The sequence below is a fragment of the Budorcas taxicolor genome, chromosome 5, assembly GCF_023091745.1.
Source record: "Budorcas taxicolor isolate Tak-1 chromosome 5, Takin1.1, whole genome shotgun sequence".
NCBI classification, from domain to species: domain Eukaryota; kingdom Metazoa; phylum Chordata; class Mammalia; order Artiodactyla; family Bovidae; genus Budorcas; species Budorcas taxicolor.
Genome location: NC_068914.1, coordinates 88336775 through 88359547, shown reverse-complemented (window position 1 = coordinate 88359547; position 22773 = coordinate 88336775). Strand labels below are relative to the sequence as shown.

Genomic DNA, 22773 nt, shown 5'->3' with positions numbered 1-22773 from the left:
GACACGACTGAAGTGACTTAGCAGCAGCCAGTTTATTTCTCAGTTACATAAATTGCCAGCCACTAAACAAATATTTATTTATTGCTTCTCTATACCAGGTACATAAATAATCTGCAGTAAGATGGAAGAGAAAGAGAGATGAGACACAATGAGGGGACCTCCTAGCTTTCCCACAACATTTCAGTCCCAGTTTTCAGACTATTCCCAAGCCTTCTTTCACTCCTACCCATGGATTCTGAAAGCAATCTTTATATCCTTAAAGTAATTCCTCCCATTCTGCTTATACTTTGAATGGATTTCTGTTATTGGCCACCAGAAAAATTTCTTAAATAACACATTTTCATGGAAAGACTACTTTCTGTTGCAGTTATTTCACTTAGTTATTATTGACATATTTGTTTTCTTCACTATGTTTGAGTCCTTGGATGATGGAGATTGTGTGTAATGGTTTCTCTCTTCCCAAGTCTAGTAGTAGGTACACAGATTGAACACAATAAACTTTTGATAAATGAATTACATGGTGTAAGGGAGAGCAGTGGAGTCAGAGAGAACAGACCTCCCTCATGAGGGAGATCATGTCTAGTCCCAGTAGATAAGAGATGGGGTAGATATAAGAATTGTTTCTGAATTAGAATAGGTAAGACTTGATATATTGGAGATGGAGTAGAAAAGGGTAAATAATGACTTTCAAGGTTTGTTTTTATTATAGGTGGATGATAACAGTAATAATGTTATTAATAGATAATATTCATTACACACCCTTCTAGCTCAGTTGGTAAAGAATCCACTTGCAATGCAGGAGACCCTGGTTCAATCCCTGGGTTGGGAAGATCCCCTGGAGAAGGAAATGGCAACCCACTCCAGTATTCTTGCCTGGAAAATCCCATGGACAGAGGAGCCTGGCAGGCTACAATCTATGGAGTCTCAAGAGTCTGACACGACTTAGCTACTTAGACAAATACACAATATTCATTAGGCACTGTGTCATGAAGTACATTAAGTATTTTACATATATTAAGCCATTTAATTTCTTAACGACTTATTGAGGTGGGTAGTCTTATTATCCCCATTTACTGGGGCTATTAGAGATCAACTAGGTCAAGGTCACTGACAACAGCTAGAAGGTGCCAGCCTCAAAGCTGATTCCTCAATCCTGATTCCTCAATCCTGATTCCTATAAGCCATACCCATAACCTACTCTTCTTTATTACCGCTAATAGATGGCATCAATACACAGAATGGGGGTCCTACTCAATATACATATTGCATAAACTGCCCGTATCTCTTTGACTAAACATAGAGACGCATATTTGATGCGCCTGCTTCTTTTTGATCAGATTTTCGGAAACATGGTTTGTAGTTTCACGTTTCCTCTCTGGAGGACCTAAAGTGGGGTGGAAATTTGATAAAAGTTGACAAAAAAGATGAAAGAAGGTAGGTACAGACACGACATTCTCGAATGCTCTAACAGTTGCTGGAATGCCGGGATCTAGGTTCTATCAGACTCCCCTTCCTCTCATCCATGCCCCCAGAGACTCACGCACGCCCCCACACAAACACACGTTGGAAGGTACATATGCGTGCCGAGTCTCAGGTTGGATATAGTGGTCCTCAACTCACATCGAAGGTTTATCTTCCGACTCCTGGAGAGACCAACAAATTCGACGTGAACTGGAGACCGTCTGTTAAGCCCAGGGCAACAAGGCTCAGCGCCAGTTCGCCCTGGTTCCCAAGGAAACCACCCGCGAAGACACCTGGGGCCCGCGCCCAACACCTGCGAAAGCCCCGCCTGGCGCCAGGGGGCGCGGGAGCGCGTCGGCCCCTCCGGCCCCACGCCCGCCCCGCCCCCTCCCCGCCCCCTCCCCGCCCCCTCCCCGCCCCTAACCCCGCCTTCCCTCCGCGGGGCCGTACGGCTCCAGGCTCCGGGCCCGGCTCCCGGCGCAGGCGCAGTCCCGCGCTCCCTCGGCGGCTCCTCCAGCCGTGCGCTCGCCGCGTTAGAGTGTACCGGCGTCGGCCAGCCGTCCGCCTCCGCCTCAGAGTGCTTCGGCGTGCGCGGTGTGCAGCTCTGCGAGCGCCCCTAAGCGCGGGCCGCGGCGGTGGTAGCTTAGTCAGGTGAGCGCGGCGGCGGGAGGGAGAGGCCCAGGACGCGGAACACCGCCCCCCTCAGTGCGCGCGCGCCCGCCTCCCGCGAGCCGGCCTGGAGGGGCGGCCGCGGCAGGTGCAGGTGAGGGCGCGGCGCGCGGGGCCCCGGCCCGGCTGTCCTGGCCCCGGCGAGCGCGCTCCTCTGGGCTCGCGGACGCCGGCGGTGGCGGAGGCTCGGCGCCTTGGGGGCATGTAGGCGCCCCTTGGGGCCGCTGGTGGGCGTCGGGCGGCGGCGGCTCCTCCCCCGTCCCTCGGGCGCGTTACTCATTAACTGCGCTGTCCTGAGCGCCCGAGGCGTGGAGCCAGACCCAGCTTACCAGTCGGCGGGGCGCGCGCGGCCGGAGCTGAGGGCCCGGGCTTGCGGAGCGGGGTGTAAAAAGACTTCGCCAACAAGTCTGGAGGCCGCCGCCGCGCGGGAGCTGGACCCGGCGAGGCAGTAGGCATGGACCGAGGGTCTTAGGAGACGGCGAGCCGGGCACGGCGCCGAGGCATAGAGGTCACCCTTGGGAGATTTCGGCGAAACGTGGTGGGCAAGAACCGGCGCCTTAGGAGACAGCTCCGTGCAGCCTGACTTTTGTTTCGGGGAGTTGAGGCGAGCTGTTAAGACATAATTGTAATTACACTACCCTTCCAGCGTGGATAGCTCGTTCTGATCGCCCAGGGAAAAAGAGAGTTTAATGGACTCGGGAAGTGATGGTGTTAGATGAAATCTGCAGCACGTGAAGAGTTGCCAGTTGTTATGGGATTTAAAAAAGAAAAAGAAAAAAGTCTGTAATGGCTAATGGGTAAAGTCTTGAAAATTAAGAGCGCTCAGGTAATGGTGATTCCGAAGATGCAGACAGTTTAGTTTCGCGGAAATGTAGCAAATTCCGAGGCTACCTGTTTCCCACTTCTGTTTCCCCCTCCAGCTTCATGTCAGGGTCGGGAAAGAGACTTCCTCGTAAGCTTTTGCCGTGAAATGATTACATAATTGCAGCAGAGGCCAGTAAGAGGATTAGAACAAAACTGTTGTATTGTAAATCTGTTGCAAGACCCGGTTTCTGTTCATTATCCTTATTTTGTTGTTCATGCCATTTTAAGGGGAAAAAATGGTGAATGACATATCAAGGAGAAAGGCAGAGTGGAGAAAACAGTCAGAATAGATTTGTAACCAGTCAGAGTAAATATTTGATACTGTTAAAAGATTTCACCACTTTGATGGGGCCTTGTTGTGTTCACGCTTGCTGTTTTATTTGCTAGTGTGGTGCGTTTTGATAGGACTTTGCATTTTGGACAGATACGTACCTCAAGTATGGTTTGTGTGATAGAATCCTATCCTTGTGGAATATGTAGAAATAAGCTTAGCGGTTATATAATGTTACTACAAGAGTATATTTCTTACTATTAGGGAAAAAGAAAAAAAGCTTTTCTTTTTTTTTTTCTATTTCCACTATTTCGAGAACCAAAGGGCATGCATAGACTGCAACTCTTCTGGTATATTTGGCAAACAACTCATCGGTGGTATTGAATACCGCTAACTTTTCACCAGGATGAATATTTGATGTTCAGCTGCTTTGTGAATTTTCTAATTAGTGGCGTTTCTAATTAGATCCAGTTGTAGGTTTTGAATTGGTGTAGTTAATGCTTTCTTTAATATTATTTTCCTATAATTTTCCCTGAACCCTCAACTTCTACAGCCACATAGACAGTGTGTGTGGGTGTGTGTCTCTGTGTGTGTGTGTGTGTGTGTTGACTGTCTTCAGTGCAGCCTGTTGAACTTCCCTGACCTGGGATGAACCCGTGCCCCCTGCTGAGGAAGTGTGGAATTGTAACCACTGGACCACCAGAGAAGTCCGCTGCAAATAGTTTTTAAGATTGAAAGATTCGTAGAAATCTACATCATCATCTTGGTTTTTTAATATGGCAAAACAAGAACTTGCAGGTTACAGTAGTTATACACGTATTATTGTAATTAGTATACCCTTCCCCCCTCCCTTTCTGAGCAGGACTCACTGAACCAATTTTAATAAAAAGTTACCTTTTTTAAGTTTTAGCTCCGTCCGTTAAATCCTGCTTATGACCTCAAGTAAACCATTTAAATGGGGGTAGTGTTAGGCTTTCATGCATTGGAGAAGGACATGGCAACCCACTCCAGTGTTCTTGCCTGGAGAATCCCAGGAACGGGGGAGCCTGGTGGGCTGCCGTCTATGGGGTCGCACAGAGTCGGACACGACTGAAGCGTGTTAGGTTGAACGGTTTGGGGTTTGTCAGTATTCAGCTGTTTTTAATATGGCTCAATCTAATATGAGCTTCATAATGGTGGGATGAGAGTTAGATGAGATACTCCATGTAGGGGGTGGAGGAGGGGAACAGTTAGAGCTCAACAGTGTGCCGTGCACTGTGCTTGTTGCCTCAAGTACCTTGACTCTGTAGTTCTTGGGACATTTCCTCGCATATAGGTGGTGGTATTGCATTTTACAGATCATGAAATTGAGGGTCAGAGAGGTGAATAACTTGCCTCTAGTTACTTGGTTGTCTGTAGTCCTATAGCTGACTAATGGCAGAGCCAGGATTAAACACTGAGTGTGACTGCCCAAAATGGAAATCCTACCAGCCTTGCTCTTTCCGTTCCTGAACTACACCTTCTGTAAAAAGAGCTTTGTGAGTAAGAAGACCGGTTAAAATATAAACAGGTTTTCTGATGATGTGATACGAGCACTGCTGCTGCTACTACAGAGTCTAGCCCTTAGGCTGTATCGGGTTCTGGTCTGAGCATTATGCCAACTCATTTACTCTCACATTGACCTAGGAGTTAGGTAATACTTTATCCATTTAATAGTTGAGAAGATTGAGGCACTGAGAGGTTATGGAGCTTGCTCAAGATCACAAAAGCTAATTAATGAGGGGACTAGATTAGGAGTTGGGCAGTTTTTCTTTGATGTCTGTGCTCGTAACCACGCTACTTCTTCCTGTGTAGATTATAATGCTAAAGAATTGGTTTTAATTTAGCTTTTATGAGACACTTAATATTAGTGTAATAAGTAATTCTTAGTGTATCACCAGTGATTTTTAAATCAGACATTATGAGTGTCTACTCTGCAAGTCGCAGTGGGGGTTAAAGGAAAGACTTTATACAAAGTCTGGAAGGTAGACCATGTAATCATTGCCATATCTTTTTGTAAGTTTATCAAAATTTAGACGGTACCTTCACATACATATGGTGTTGTAATTTTAGTGAGTGTCAGGTAAGACAAAATGCTTAAGTAGTTGGAGAGTAGGGAAGAAAGGAGTAGTAGTTGGTAGTGATATTTGTGTATTGAGGGAAAGCTTTGAGGGTAATCTGAGGGAGTACACCCTTTCACACCAAACCTTTGCCCTGTAGAGTGCGAGTCAAGATGTAGTTCAATGAAGGGTGGTAAATTGGTTACTAAATTACTTAAATACATGATAGCCTAAAAAAAAAGTGTCTGAAGAAATTTAAAGACTCCTTTCTAGCTTTCCCTGATAGCTCAGTTGGTAAAGAATCTGCCTGCAGTGCAGCAGACTCTGGTTTGATCCCTGGGTTGGGAAGATCGCCTGGAGAAGGGAAAGGCTACCCACTCCAGGATTCTGGCCTGGAGAATTCCATGGACTGTATGGTCCGTGGGGTTGCAAAGAGTTGGACACGACTGAGTGACTTTAACTTCACTTCTAGCTATTTATAGTTTCTCTTTTTCTGTTCTGCTGTCCTTACCTTTGCCACATTCAGTTCAGTTCAGTCGCTCAGTCGTGTCCGACTCTTTGCGACCCCATGAATCACAGCACGCCAGGCCTCTCTGTCCATCACCAACTCCCGGAGTTCACTTAGACTCACATCCATCGAGTCAGTGATGCCATCCAGCCATCTCATCCTCTGTTGTCCCCTTTTCCCCCTGCCCCCAATCCCTCCCAGCATCAGTCTTTTCCAATGAGTCAACTTTTCGCATGAGGTGGCCAAAATACTGGAATTTGAGCTTCAGCATCATTCCCTCCAAAGAAATCCCAGGGCTGATCTCCTTCAGAATGGACTAGTTGGATCTCCTTGCCGTCCAAGGGACTCTCAAGAGTCGTCTCCAACACCACAAAAGCATCAATTCTTCGGCGCTCAGCCTTCTTTACAGTCCAACTCTCACATCCACACATGACCACTGGAAAAACCATAGCCTTGACTAGACGGACCTTTGTTGGCAAAGTAGTGTCTCTGCTTTTGAATATACTATCTAGGTTGGTCATAACTTTTCTTCCAAGGAGTAAGTGTCTTTTAATTTCATGGCTGCGATCACTATCTGCAGTGATTTTGGAGCCCCCAAAAATAAAGTCTGACACTGTTTCCACTGTTTCCCCATCTATTTCCCATGAAGCGATGGGACCAAATGCCATGATCTTAGTTTTCTGAATGTTGAGCTTTAAGCCAACTTCTTCACTCTCCACTTTCACTTTCATCAAGAGGCTTTTTAGTTCCTCTTCACTTTCTGCCATAAGGGTGGTGTCATCTGCATATCTACTTATTTATTTTTTTTTATATTTCCAAAGCACAGAGCACATGCCTCTATTTTGGTATCATTTTGATATTTACATCATATTTGTAAATGTTTGTTGACAGTGAGGTCTCTTCTAGTAAACACATGCTTTGAGGGCAGGGCTTTAATGCATCTTACCCCACCATATCGCTTTAGTTTTGGGCCTGGAACCTAGTAGGTGCTGTGCTGTTTGGTGATGGATGGTTAGCGAAAGAAATGTTAAAATGTGTTGAAACTGGTCTAGCAGTAGAAATGGAAGTGAATGTTCAGAGTGGGGATTGAAGGGCCTAAGGGAAGAACAGGTTACTTAACAAGAGGTATCATTAATTTGCTATCTCTGTGTTTCCCTTCTGCTTTCCCTTTCAACTTAAAGCTAAATGAGGTGGTTTCATAAGCTTCAGTTGTATATAGAAAAGTGAAAAAGTAATCTTGATTTATCTTAGGATATCAGCAACACGAAATTAAATTGCTTTAACCATAAGCAAAGATTACTTAAATCAGAGGAAAAAGAATGGAAATTATTGAAATAGTTCAAGTTTGAGAAGTTTGTTGCTTATAGTTGATGACTGTTGTAAGTATAAGCATAATGGAAGTTGGATAAACTCTACATAATAAAGTTTATGACTTGACATTCTAGTGGAAAGAAACTCCATGCAAGAATGTGAGAGTAGCTTGGACTCATACAGAAACATACTGATGATAGCCTGCGTGTGTGTGCACTCAGTCGTGTCCAACTCTTGCAACCCCATGGAATGTAGCCTGCCAGGCTCCTCTGTCTGTGGGATTTTCCAGGCAGGAGTACTGGAGTGGATTGCCATTTCCTCCTCCAAGGGGTCTTCCCAACCCAGGGATTGAACCCATGTCTCCTGCATTGGCAGGTAGATTCTTTACCACTGAGCCACCAGGGAAGCCCCTTAGAGCCATTTAAATAAGTGAATTGTCATTTGATGTGTCCAGATAATAGTTTGAGTATTTGTTTGTGGGCATCTGATTGACAGATCAAGATGAAGTATAAAAGAACAATTAAAGGAGATTTGAAGAACAGTACGTAAATGTACATTAATTAATTTCTTGTTGGGAAGAGAGTTAATTTGAACTCTGTACCTCAGAATGACTTGTTTTTCCCTTCCTTCTTCTTTATCAAGGATAACTAAGGTTCCCTTCTGGTTTGTAAGACAAACTGCTTTGTAGGCTCTTATTATTTACCCCCTCATTTATTCTTTTTTAGATCTTTATAGATATCATTCATCTGTGTTGTGCTTTACAGTCTTCAGGACATTTTTACATTGACAGATAAGCCACTTGATTTTCTCAAATGTAGGCAGGGGCGATAATACCACTACCATTATAGATATTAAAACTGACACTCAGAGAAATTAAGTGACATACCTTAGTTCACACAGCCAGTTAATAACAAAATCTGAATTAGAAAGGTTTTCTGAAGCTTGTTTGGTCAAATGCTCAGTTTTCCCCAAACTTTAAAAACAGTTTCTCCAATCTTGCTGCGGTACTTATTGTTTTATCTCCAATTTTTAAAGGTGGCCTGGAATCTCTGTCTCTGCCCTTCACTGCTCTGCTATTTATTACTTCCCTAAATAATCTTGTTGCTTGTTTATCCAATCAACATATACTTCAGTGCCTATTGAATATTTAATTGACCTGTATTCTTACATATATAAAATAAAGAGGCTTCCACTTTTAAGAGAAGGAAACTTGGAAAACAATTGTTTTTTTATATTTTTGTTCCAAAAATTTGTAATACAGTGCCTGCCAATGCAGGAGACCCGGGTTTGATCCTTGGCTCAGGAAGATCCCCTGGAGAAGGGAATGGCAACCCACTCCAGTATTCTTGCCTGGAAAATTCCATGGACGGAGGAGCCTGGTAGGCTACAGTCCATGGGGTCACAAAGAGTCGGACACGACTGAGGAGCTAACACTGTTCATAGTGTTAGTAACCCAGGAAGTTCTGAGATATAATGGTCATCTGAGTTAAATTCACCCATTCCAGTCCATTTTAGTTCGCCGATTCCTAGAATGTCGACGTTCACTCTTGCCATCTCTTGTTTGACCATTTCCAATTTCCCTTGATTCATGGACCTGACATTCCAGGTTCCTATGCAATATTGCTCTTTACAGCATCAGACCTTGCTTCTATCACGAGTCACATCCACAACTGGGTATTGTTTTTGCTTTGGCTCCATCCCTTCATTCTTTCTGGAGTTATTTCTCCACTGAACTCCAGTAGCATATTGGGCACCTACTGACCTGGGGAGTTCCTCTTTCAGTATCCTGTCATTTTGCCTTTTCATACTGTTCATGGGGTTCTCAAGGCAAGAATAGTGAAGTGGTTTGCCATTCCCTTCTCCAGTAGACCACATTCTGTGAGACCTCTCCACCATGACCTGCCTGTCTTGGTTTGCCCTGAGGGCATGGCTTGGTTTCGTTGAGTTAGACAAGGCTGGAAAAGGTCAATTTTCATTCCAATCCCAAAGAAAGGCAATGCCAAAGAATGCTCAAACTACTGCACGATTGCACTCATCTCACATGCTAGTAAAGTAATGCTCAAAATTCTCCAAGCCGGGCTTCAGCAATACATGAACCGTGAACTTCCTGATGTTCAAGCTGGTTTTAGAAAAGGCACAGGAACCAGAGATCAAATTGCCAACATCCGCTGGATCACTGAAAAAGCAAGAGAGTTCCAGAAAAACATCTATTTCTGCTTTATTGACTATGCCAAAGCCTTTGACTGTGTGGATCACAATAAACTGTGGACAATTCTTCAAGAGATGGGAATACCAGACCACCTGACCTGCCTCTTGAGAAATCTGTATGCAGGTCAGGAAGCAACAGTCAGAACTGGACATGGAACAACAGACTGGCTCCAAATAGGAAAAGGAGTACGTCAAGGCTGTATATTGTCACTCTGCTTATTTAACTTATATGCAGAGTACATCATGAGAAACGCTGGACTGGAAGAAACGCAAGCTGGAATCAAGACTGCTGGGAGAAATATCAATAACCTCAGATATGCAGATGACACCACCCTTATGGCAGAAAGTGAAGAGGAACTAAAAAGCCTCTTGATGAAAGTGAAAGAGGAGAGTGAAAAAGTTGGCTTAAAGCTCAACATTCAGAAAACGAAGATCATGGTAGCCAGTCCCATCACTTCATGGCAAATAGATGGGGAAACAGTGGAAACAGTGTCAGACTTTAATTTTTTTGGGCTCCAGAATCACTGCAGATGGTGATTGTAGCCATGAAATTAAAAGACTCTTACTCCTTGGAAGAAAAGTTATGACCAACCAGATAGTATATTCAAAAGCAGAGACATTACTTTGCTGAACAAGGTCCGTCTAGTCAAGGCTATGGTTTTTTCCAGTGGTCATGTATGGATGTGAGAGTTGGACTGTGAAGGAGGCTGAGCGCCGAAGAATTGATGCTTTTGAACTGTGGTGTTGGAGACGACTCTTGAGAGTGCCTTGGATTGCAAGGAGATCAGCCCTGGTTGTTCTTTGGAAGGAATGATGCTAAAGCTGAAACTCCAGTACTTTGGCCACCTCATGCGAAGAGTTGACTCATTGGAAAAGACTGTGATGCTGGGAGGGATTGGGGACAGGAGGAGAAGGGGACGACCCAGGATGAGATGGTTGGATGGCATCACTGACTCGATGGACGTGAGTCTGAGTGAACTCCGGGAGTTGCTGATGGACAGGGAGGCCTGGTGTGCTGCAATTCATGGGGTTGCAAAGAGTCGGACATGACTGAGCAACTGAACTGAAGTTCTGAGAATTTCTGAAAACCTTTAATAATCTGCAGTAATGAACATTTTGCAATATGTTGGATTGTACATTTATTCCTGTGGTATTAGTAAATGGAAATTAATTTGTGGTCTATTTTAATGAGTGGGAAGATTGTGTAGCTTGACTGACCATCTGACTAATTTTTTCCTTTGAGTTAGTAATTAGTTTCACACTTATAAACATAGACTGCTTCCTAAGATATAAACGTGAATTGTTTTTTGTTACAACCAAATATTAGTTTGGAAAACCAACTTTATAATTTTAGGGAAAGGTAATGAGAAAATTATTTTTTTACACACTGTTTTGTTTTGCTTTTCTTCCTTTATATAGTATTTGGATAAATCTCAAAATTTTCTAATTATGGAGAATTTAAAACAAAATACATGGATGCAAATATCTGACGAACTTCAAATTTCCCATCATCTAGCCCATCAACTATTGTCAATCCTGCCCCATCTACCCCCTGTACTAGTCCCTCTCCTGTATTATTTTGAGCAAATTCCAGGCATTGTATAATTTTATCTGTAAATATATCATGTATCTCTAAAAGGTAAAGGCAGTTAGCTATAATACAGTTTCACACTTTAAAAAATTAACACTTAAAATTTTTTTAGGTAAGGATTACTAATTACAAACATGCACACTTTTTTTGATTATATCATAAGGCCATTATATTAAAATCAGGTTTCTGTTGATTTATATGCTATTCCTACCCTCCGACAACAAACTATAAGGGGCTGAATAAGTACTTATTTTAAATCCAAGCATAGCAGCAAAATAAGTAAGGAAATCATGAGAGCCAAGAGAATGTAGGGAAAAAATAGAAAGGATGGCAAAGTAACAGCAAATGCTCATTTCAATAGCAGTGCATTAGAGAAACTTTAGTTTTTTCTTTCTGAAAGTAAAACAGTTGTTCATAGATTAAATAGGATTCTTCTGTTTGGATTGTTCTCTTCTTAAAATTAGCTGGGTAAGACTGCCTTAGAGATCCTCTGTCTTCATTTAACCTTTGTCTTGAGTCTTACCTTTTAAGATGTAGTGGAGTCAGACGCAGGTGCTGGAGTCAGACACACCAGGCTTTGAATCCTCCCTCTGTTACTGACTGTTTCACCTTAACAAAATTAATTAACCTCTCTGATCCTCAGTTTCTGAATCTATAGAGGTAAGAACCATTTCAAAGGGATGCTAAGAGGAATAACTAGAATAATGAACATAATGTATATATGTATATGTCACAGTAGACAATGTAATAATGTAATGATATGTGTGTATACACAGAAATATAACTGAAGCTATTCTGAATGTTTTCCTATATAGATGTTAAATATATGTGCCTTCATCCCCTCATTTGCAGTGTGTGGCCTTCATGCTCTCTTGTGTAGTCTGCTGCAGTAGCCTCTTAACTAATTGCCTCTAGTCTCTTGTCTCTAGTTAAAGTCCTTGGGAGTCATTTTTCTAAAGACATCACAATTCATCTGTACTTCCTAAAATGTAGATCTGAGCACCTCTTCAGGATGAAACTCCAAGTAACATTTTCCATGTTAAGTGAAGCTTTTAATTATCTGTCTCATATCTGCTTCTCCAGGTTGATTTTCTGTCCTCTTTTTTGTTTGGTTAGTTTCATTAGTGCCAAACCCTTGTTCCTTGACTATGCTATATTATTTCCTTGCTTAGCTCATCTACAGACTCTTATTTGGCCTTTAAAAATCTAACATATTTTTACTTCTCCTTGAAACATTGTCTTCCTCCTCCTCTCTCTTTAGGATTATCATTTAGTGGCCCATAATAGGCTTTAAGTAAGTAAGTAAAGTCACTCAGTTATGTCTGACTCTTTGTGACCCCGTGAACTGCAGCCCACCAGGCTCCTTAGTCCATGGGATTCTCCAGGCAAGAATACTGGAGTGGGTTGCTATTTCCTTCTCCAGGGGATCTTCCTGACCCAGGGATCGAACCTGGGTCTCCCGCGTTGGAGGCAGATGCTTTAACCTCTGAGCCACCTTCTTTTTAGCTCATTTTCATATCTGTATTCTTAAAACTTAGTACCAGGATTTTCCCTGAGGAGTTGAAGCTGACAGTCATCCTTCCAGTTCATTTCAGTTCAGTCACTCAGTCGTGTCTGACTCTTCGCGACCCCATGGATCACAGCACGCCAGGCCTCCCTGTCCATCACCATCTCCCGGAGTTCACTCAGACTCACGTCCATAGAGTCCGTGATGCCATCCAGCCATCTCATCCTTGGTCGTCCCCTTCTCCTCCTGCCCCCAATCTCTCCCAGCATCAGAGTCCATTCAACTGGAATAAAAAGAATTAATAAAATTATTAATTATACTAAAATAATATAGGTATGAAATATATTTAATAACTATAAACCATTAAGATTTTTCTAGGCATTCATTGAGATGATACATGTGAAATTCTTAGTTAACTGACGCATAGTTAACTTTCAGTATTGGCTGCTGTTTTTGCTGTGATAATGCTGACTTCTGGAAAGAAGAAATAAGATATAATGAATACTATGAATCAGAAGCAGATTTTTTTGATCAACTTTTTAAATTGGAGATCAGCTTTATTACTTAAAACTGAGTGATAATAAGGCCACTGAAGCTGTTAGTAATTCACCCATAAAAATTGAACGCTATCATCCTTTTCACTCATTTGTAGTGATCTCTGACAAGTTTAGTTTATGAATTGGGATAACTGCACTTGAAATTGAGTTATTGAATTACTTACTACTTAATGCTGAGAGTAGGGCTTCCTAGGTGGCGCTGGTGGTCAAGAATCCACCTGCCAATGCAGGAGTCATTGGGTTGGATCCCTGGGTTGAGAAGATCCCCTGGAGAAAGAAATGGAGCCTGGTGGGCTACCATCACTTGGGGTTGCAGAGTCAGACTCGACTGAGCAACTGAACACATACACACAATACAGAGAGTACTGCTGCTTAAAAATAGCAGTTTATTTTATTCGTATAAGAACTTTGAATGCAAAACAAATCTTAATGCTTCCATTTGAAAGAGCAAAAGATTTTTAGATCATTGTGATTGGCAGGTCATTACCAGATAAGTTACACATTTTATGGAAATTTCGCATGCTTGGAAAAGGGACTACATTTACTCTTCAAATAATCTCCTTTTCAGGAGTGACTGGAATTTAAACAGTGTTTTAATGTATCCCCCAGAATGAAAACATTGTACATAAAGGCAGTGCTCTGAGGTACTCTACTGAATGATACTTGAATTTCTCTTCTAATTCACAACCTGTGAGGAAGCAAACCAAGCTAGATTTCCAGATAAGAGAAGCTAGGCACACATTGGCCCAGTAATTTGATAGAAAAGTGAAAGTGTTAGTCGCTCAGTCGTGCCCGACTGTTTGGGAGCCCATGAACTGTAGCCCACCAGGCTCCTCTGTCTATGGGATATTATAGGCAAGGATACTGGAGTGGTTTGGCATTTCTTTCTCCAGGGGATCTTCCTGATCCAGGGAATGGACCTGGGTTTCCTGCACAGCAGACAGGTTCTTTACTGACTGAACTACCAGGGTTCAGACCTGCCTCTCCTTGAGGTTTGTATCCTATGTTCCTAGTCTGTGCTCCAGTTTATGGAACATTTTCCACAAATGCTTTACTTTTACACCTTAGACATGCCTGAAAAGTCCTGCCAAGGGCTTTATCTTCCTCATTATTTCCTATTTCTTTGGGTCTTCTCTTTGGCTTTACTTTTCCTGGGAGTCTTTTCCTTCTGATTTATTTGGCCTTCTTGTGTGGTCTCTTAGTAGCCTTTGCTTATTCTGTGGCGTTTATCACACTGTTCATTGCCTCTAATTGTCATTGTCTCCTGCTGTATTGATACTGTTTGGGAGCAGAGATGATTTACCATCTTCTTTCCCCAGAGCCTGGCACATAGTAGACTGTCCGTGAAAACTCAATGAAAGAACAGTTGAATGTTTATAGGAAAAATAGAGTGGGTGTTGCAGGGATGTGAAGTGAACTGACTCGGTTGTGTATGACTCTCTGCGACCCCATTTACTGTCGCCTACCAGGCTCCTCTGTCCATGGAATTTTCCAGGCAAGAATACTGGAGTGGGTTGCCATTTCCTTCTCCAGGGGATCGTCCCAACCCAGGGATTGAACCCGGGTCTCCCACGTTGCAGGCAGACACGTTACTGTCTGAGCCACCTAATGGATTTTAATTCAGTTTAAGGAGAAACATTTTTACATGAACCATCTAACAGTGGAAAGGCAAAGCAGTTCTAGTGGTGATAGTGTGGTGTGGTTAAGAGCTAGGACTCTGAAGTCCCAGCAGCCAGAGATTTTAATCCTGGTTGCCTTAAGCTGCAGCTTCCTCAGCTATACATGTACTGGCAACTATGCCTGCTATTTAGTAAGTGCTCAACGACTTAGCAGCAGCAGCAGCAGTAAATAGATGGCATCACCGACTTGATGAACATGAGTTTGAGCACCCTCTGGGAGTTGGTGATGGACAGGGAAGCCTGGGGTGCGGCAGCCCGTGGGGTCGCAAAAAGTCAGACATGACTGAGCGACTGAACTGGACTGAAGGGAGAAACAGCTCTGTAATCCTGTGAGATTGGTACGGGTAGTTGGATGACTTAGCTCCCCAGACCGTCCTTCTCCCCTGGATTATTTTGAAGCAAATCCAAGGAATTTTATTTCTTCTATATTTCTGTGATATCCCTAAAGGATACGTTTTTTTTTTTTTTCACATAACCATCGTACCATTATTATCTCTAAAAACTGACAATAATTCATAGTAATATCAGTAATATCCAGTGTTCAGGTTCCATTGATTTTTTCATAATGTTTTTATAGTTGGTTAATTCAGATAATTCAAGCAAGGCCCCCACATTATATTTCTTTATGTCTCGAGTCTCTTTATAAATTCCTTTCCCCCCCCCCCCCCATTTTTATTTATTGAAAAAACCAGGTGATTTATCCAGTAGAGTTTCCAAAGTCTGGGTTTTGCTGTTTTTGTCTGTATGGTGCTATTTTTAATATGTTCTTTTACCCTCTATTGGGCTTCCCAGGTGGCGCAGTGGTAAAGGTTTGCCAATGCAGGATACACAGGAGACTCAGGTTTGATCCCTAGCTTGGGAAGATCCTTGGCATAGGAAATGGCAGCCCACTCCAGTATTCTTGTCTGGAAAGTTCCATGGACAGAGGAGCCTGGTGGACTGCAGTTCCTGGCATTGCAGAGAGTCGGACATGACTGAGCCCACATACACTGTGCTCTATATTTCCTACAAACTGATAATCACCTAGAGGGTTAATTGAATTGAGGTCATTTTCTTTTTATTAGGGGAGAGGGTCAAGAATACTTCATGAATGGTGGTAGTGTTTCTTCCCTGTTTTACCACATAATTCTAATAATTTATGATTTTCTCCCTTTTTGTGATATTAAGTCATCAGTGAGTTCAAGTACTGTCATTTTGATCCATTAATTATAAAGTCTCCCAGATTTTACTGAAGGGTTTTAATAGTTATTAATAATTGTTGCCTAGACTCATTGTTTCATTAAGATTGCAGAGTTATTAAGCGGGACTCTTTGAAAAGAAGGACTTTTCCTCATAAACGCTTAGTTCTCTGATATATTGGAAAGTCAGGATAAATACTGGATTCTTTTTTTTTACTAGTTTTCAAAATAGTGTTTTAGTTACATGGCACTGATCAAAAGGAGTCAGTGAGATTTATTTTTGTTTATTTTTGGTATAATCATGAAACCTTGAGCCTAAAACTGGGTTTTTTTGTTCTTTTTTAAATATAAATTTATTTATTTTAATTGGAGGTTAATTACATTATTGTGTTGGTTTTGTCATACATCAACATGAATCTGCCACAGGTATACATGTGTTCCCCATCTTGAACCCCCCCTCCCCCCCCGTACCATCCCTCTGGGTCGTCTCAGTGCACCAGCCCCAAGCATCCAGTATCATGCATCGAACCTGGACTGGTGATTGGTTTCTTATATGATATTATACATGTTCCAATGCCACTCTCCCAAATTATCCCACCCTCTCCCTCTCCCACAGAGTCCTTAAGACTGTTCTATACATCTGTGTCTCTTTTGCTGTCTCGCATACAGGGTTATCCTTACCATCTTTCTAAATTCCATATATATGTGTTAGTATACTGTATTGGTGTTTTTCTTTCTGGCTTACTTCACTCTATATAATAGGCTCCAGTTTCATCCACCTCATTAGAACCGATTCAAATGTATTCTTTTTAATGGCTGAGTAAAACTCCATTGTGTAGATGTACCACAGCTTTCTTATCCGTTCATCTGCTGATGGACATCTAGGTTGCTTCCACGTCCTGGCTATTATAAACAGTGCTGTGATGAACATTGGGGTACACGTGTCTCTTTCAATTATGGTTTCCTCGGTGTGTATGCCCAGCAGTGGGATTGCTGGGTCATAAGGCAGTTCTATTTCCAGTTTATTAAGGAATCTCCACACTGTTCTCCACAGTGGCTGTACTAGTTTGCATTCCCACCAACAGTGTAAGAGAGTTCCCTTTTCTCCACACCCTCTCCAGCATTTATTGCTTGCAGACTTTTGGATCGCAGCCATTCTGACTGGCGTGAAATGGTACCTCATTGTGGTTTTGATTTGCATTTCTCTGATAATGAATGATGTTGAGCATCTTTTCATGTGTTTGTTAGCCATCTGTATGTCTTCTTTGGAGAAATGTCTATTTAGTTCTCTGGCCCATTTTTTGATTGGGTTGTTTATTTTTCTGGCTTGTATATTTTTGAGATTAGTTGTTTGTCAGTTGTTTCATTTGCTATTATTTTCTCCCCTTCTGAAGGCTGTCTTTTCACCTTGCTTATAGTTTCCTTTGTTGTGCAGAAGCTTTTAAGTTTAATTAGGTCCCATTTGTTTATTTTTGCTTTTATTTCCAATATTCTGAGAGGTGGGTCATAGAGGATCCTGCTGTGATGTATGTCGGAGAGTGTTTTGCCTATGTTCTCCCCTAGGAGTTTTATAGTTTCTGGTGTCTTATGTTTAGATCTTTAATCCATTTTGAGTTTATTTTTGTATATGGTGTTAGAAAGTGGTCTAGTTTCATTCTTTTACAAGTGGTTGACCAGTTTTCCCAGCACCACTTGTTAAAGAGATTGTCTTTTCTTCATTGTATATTCTTGCCTCCTTTGTCAAAGATAAGGTGTCCATAGGTGTGTGGATTTATCTCTGGGAAATTATTTGTTCTAGCTCTGTGAAAAATACCATTGGTAGCTTGATAGGGATTGCATTGAATCTGTAGATTGCTTTGGGTAGTATACTCATTTTCACTATATTGATTCTTCCGATCCATGAACATGGTATACTTCTCCATCTATTAGTGTCCTCTTTGATTTCTTTCACCAGTGTTTTATAGTTTTCTATATGTAGGTCTTTAGTTTCTTTAGGTAGATATTTTCCTAAGTATTTTATTCTTTTCATGGCAATGGTGAATGGAATTGTTTCCTTAATTTCTCTTTCTATTTTCTCATTATTTGTGTATAGGAATGCAAGGGATTTCTGTGTGTTGACTTTATATCCTGCAACTTTGCTATATTCATTGATTAGCTCTAGCAATTTTCTGGTGGCATCTTTAGGGTTTTCTGTGTAGAGGATCATGTCATCTGCAAACAGAGTTTTACTTCTTCTTTTCCAATTTGGATTCCTTTTATTTCTTTTTCTGCTCTGATTGCTGTGGACAAAACTTCCAAAACTATGTTGAATAGTAGTGGTGAAAGTGGGCACCCTTGTCTTGTTCCTGACTTTAGGGGAAATGCTTTCAATTTTTCACCGTTGAGGATAATGTTTGCTGTGGGTTTGTCATATATAGCTTTTATTATGTTGAGGTATGTTCCTTCTATTCCTGCTTTCTGGAGAGTTTTTATTATTCTCTGCATCTATTGAAATAATCATATGGCTTTTATTTTTCAATTTGTTTTGTGGTGTATTACATTGATTGATTTGCAGATATTAAAAAATCCTTGCATCCCTGGGATAAAGCCCACTTGGTCATGGTGTATGATCTTTTTAATGTGTTGTTGGATTCTGATTGCTAGAATTTTGTTAAGGATATTTGCATCTATGTTCATGAGTGATACTGGCCTGTAGTTTTCTTTTTTTTGTGGCATCTTTCTCAGGTTTTGGTATTAGGGTGATGGTGGCCTCATAGAATTAGTTTGGAAGTTTGCCTTTCTCTGCAATTTTCTGGAAGAGTTTGAGTAGGTTAGGTGTTAGCTCTTCTCTAAATTTTTGGTAGAATTCAGCTGTGAAGCCATCTGGACCTGGGCATTTGTTTGCTGGAAGATTTCTGATTACAGTTTCAATTTCCGTGCTTGTGATGGGTCTGTTAAGATTTTCTATTTCTTCCTAGTTCAGTTTTGGGTAGTTGAACTTTTCTAAGAATTTGTCCATTTCTTCCATGTTGTCCATTTTATTGGCATATAATTGCTGATAGTAGTCTTTTATGATCCTTTGTATTTCTGTGTTGTCTGTTGTGATCTCTCCATTTTCATTTCTAATTTTATTGATTTGATTTTTCTCCCTTTGTTTCTTGATGAGTCTGGCTAATGGTTTGTCAATTTTATTTATCCTTTCAAAGAACCAGCTTTTGGCTTTGTTGATTTTTGCTATGGTCTCTTTTGTTTCTTTTACATTTATTTCCGCCGTAATTTTTAAGATTTCTTTCCTCCTACTAACCCTGGGGTTCTCCATTTCTTCCTTTTCTAGTTGCTTTAGTTGTAGAATTAGGTTATTTATTTGACTTTTTCCTTATTTCTTGATGTATGCCTGTATTGCTATGAACTTTCCTCTTAGCACTGCTTTTATAGTGTCCCACAGGTTTTGGGTTGTTGTGTTTTCATTTTCATTCATTTCTATGCATATTTTGATTTCTCTTTTGATTTCTTCTGTGCTTTGTTGATTATTCAGCAGCATGTTGTTCAGCCTCCATATGGTGGAATTTTTAATAGTTTTTCTCCTGTAATTGAGATCTAATATTAATGCATTATGGTCAGAAAAGATGCTTGGAATGATTTCAATTTTTTTGAATTTACCAAGGCTAGATTTATGGCCCAGGATGTGATCTATCCTGGAGAAGGTTCCGTGAGAACTTGAGAAAAAGGTGAAATTCATCGTTTTGGGGTGAAATGTCATATAGATATCAGTTAGGTCTAACTGGTCTATGGCATCATTTAAAGTTTGTGTTTCCTTGTTAATTTTCTGTTTAGTTGATCTATCCAAAGGTGTGAGTGGGGTATTAAAGTCTCCCACTATTATTGTGTTATTGTTAATTTCCCCTTTCATACTTGTTAGCATTTGTCTTACATATTGTGGTGCTCCTATGTTGGGTGCATATATATTTATAATTGTTATATCTTCTTCTTGGATTGATCCTTTGATCATTATGTAGTGTCCTTCCTTGTCTCTTTTCACAGCCTTTGTTTTAAAGTCTATTTTATCTGATATGAGTATTTCTATTCCTGCTTTCTTTTGGTCTCTATTTGCATGGAATATCTTTTTCCAGCGCTTTGCTTTCAGTCTGTATGTGTCCCCTATTTTGAGGTGGGTCTCTTGTAGACAGCATATATAGGGGTCTTGTTTTTGTATCCATTCAGCCAGTCTTTGTCTTTTGATTGGGGCATTCAATCCATTTACATTTAAGGTAATTATTGATAAGTATGATCCCATTGCCATTTACTTTATTGTTTTGGGTTTGGATTTATACCCCCTTTTTGTGTTTCCTGTCTAGAGAATATCCTTTAACATTTGTTGGAGAGCTGGTTTGGTGGTGCTGAATTCTGTCAGCTTTTGCTTGTCCACAAAGCTTTTGATTTCTCCTTCGTATTTGAATGAGATCCTTGCTGGATACAGTAATCTGAGCTGTAGCTTATTCTCTTTCATCTCTTTAAGTATGTCTTGCCATTCCCTCCTGGCCTGAAGAGTTTCTATTGAAAGATCTGCAGTTATCCTTATGGGAATCCCCTTGTGTGTTATTTGTTGTTCTCCCCTTGCTGCTTTTAATATTTGTTCTTTATGTTTGATCTTTGTTAATTTGATTAATATGTGTCTTGGAGTGTTTTGCCTTGGGTTTATCCTATTTGGGACTCTCTGGGTTTCTTGGACTTGGGTGATTATTTCCTTCCCCATTTTAGGGAAGTTTTCCACTATTATATCCTCAAGTATTTTCTCATGGTCTTTCTTTTTGTCTTCTTCTTCTGGGACTCCTATGATTCGAATGTTGGGGCCTTTAACATTGGTCTCTGAGATTGTCCTCATTTCTTTTAATTTGTTTTTCTTTTTTCCTCTCTGATTCATTTATTTCTACCATTCTATCTTCTAATTCACTAATCCTATCTTCTGCTTCTGTTATTCTACTATTTGTTGCCTCCAGAGTGTTTTTGTATCTCATTTATTGCATTATTCATTATATATTGACTCTTTTTTATTTCTTCTAGGTCCTTTTTAAACCTTTCTTGCATCTTCTCAATCCTTGAATCCAGGCTATTTATCTATGATTCCATTTTGATTACAAGATTTTGGATCATTTTCACTATCATTATTTGGAATTCTTTATCAGGTAGATTCCCTATCTCTTCCTCTTTGGTTTGGTGGGCATTTATCCTGTTCCTTTACCTGCTGGGTATTCCTCTGTCTCTTCATCTTGTTTATATTGCTGCGTTTGGGGTGTCCTTTTTGTATCCTGGCTGTTTGTGGCATTCTCTTTGTTGTGGAGATTCCTCGCTGTGGGTGCGGTTGTATCAGTGGCTTGTCAGGGTTTCCTGGTTAGAGAAGCTTGTGTCGGTGTTCTGGTGGGTGGAGCTGGATTTCTCCTCTCTGGAGTGCAATGAAGTGTCCCGTAATGAGTTATGAGATGTCAGTGATTTTGGAGTAACTTTGGGCAGCCTGTATATTGAAGCTCAGGGCTGTGTTCCTGTGTTCCTGGAGAATTTGCGTGGTATGTCTTCTTCTGGAACTTGTTGGCCCTTGGTTTCAGTGTAGGTATGGAGGCATTTGATGAGCTCCTGTCAATTAATGTTCCCTGGAGTCAGGAGTTCTCTGGTGTTCTCAGGGTTTGGACTTAAGCCTCCTGCTTCTGGTTTTCAGTCTTATTTTTACAGTAGTCTCAAGACTTCTTCTATACAGCACTGATGATAAAACATCTAGGTTAAAGAAGAAAAGTTTCTCCACAGTGAGGGACACTAGAGAGGTTCACAGAGTTACATGGAGAGGAGAAGAGGGAGGAGGGAGTTAGAGGTGACCCGAATGAGATGCAGTGGAATCAATAGAGGAGAGAGCACGCTAGCCAGTAATCATTTCCTTATGTACACTCCACAACTGGACCTCTCAGAGATGTTCATGGAGTTATACAGAGAAGAGAAGAGGGAGGAAGGAGACAGAGGTGGCTAGGAGGATAAAAGGGGGGAATCAAAAGGAGAGAGACAGATCCAGCCAGTAATCAGTTCCCTAAGTGTTCTCCACTGTCTGGAACACACAGAGATTCACAGAGTTGGGTAGAGAAGAGAGAGGGTAGGGAGGAGACGCAGGTGACCTGGTGGAGAAAAAGGAGAGTCCAAAGGGGGAGAGAGCAGTCAAGCCAGTAATCTCGCTCCCAAGTAAAAATGGGTACTGAAGATTGGGTTCTTAAAGGTACAAAATTGATAACAAATACCAAAAAGCAAAGATTAAAAATCTAGAGTTCAGTTCAGTTGCTCAGTCGTGTCCGACTCTTTGCGACCCCATGAGTCGCAGCACGCCAGGCCTCCCTGTCCATCACCAACGCCCAGAGTTCACTCAGACTCACGTCCATCGAGTCTGTGATGCCATCCAGCCATCTCATCCTCGGTCGTCCCCTTCTCCTCCTGCCCCCAATCCCTCCCAGCATCAGAATCTTTTCCAGTGAGTCAACTCTCTGCATGAGGTGGCCAAAGTACTGGAGCTTCAGCTTTAGCATCATTCCTTCCAAAGTTTGGAATTTCAAAAATACAATATTAAAGAAAAGAAGAAAAAAAGAGAAAAGGAAAAAAAAAAGTCACAAAAATTATAAAACATATACATATGAAGTTTGCTTTTAAAAAATAGGGTCTTTTTTTTTTGCAAAGTAATAGTAGGTTATAAAAGTTAAAATTGAAGGAGTAATAGAGGACTTAAAATTTAAAGAAAAGAATGATCGTAAAAATAGTAAAAATATATCTAAGACTTTCTCTGGTGGTGGTGTTGGTATTGTGGGGTCAGTTCATATTTGGATAGTTCCTTGGTCTGGCTTATATTTCTCAAGATCTATAGGCCCCTTCCTATGTAGTCGGTAC

General features: G+C 41.3%; 1 protein-coding gene across 1 annotated transcript in view; it reads left to right on the top strand.

Annotated features, from left to right (window-relative positions):
* Positions 1-2043: 2043 nt before the first annotated feature.
* Positions 2044-22773, top strand: part of RAB3IP (RAB3A interacting protein) — a 68009-nt gene continuing 47279 nt past the window's right edge. Inside the window, exon 1 of the mRNA XM_052640418.1 lies at positions 2044-2112. The gene's annotated coding sequence lies outside the window, so the exon portion shown is untranslated. The remainder of the gene's footprint in view (positions 2113-22773) is intronic.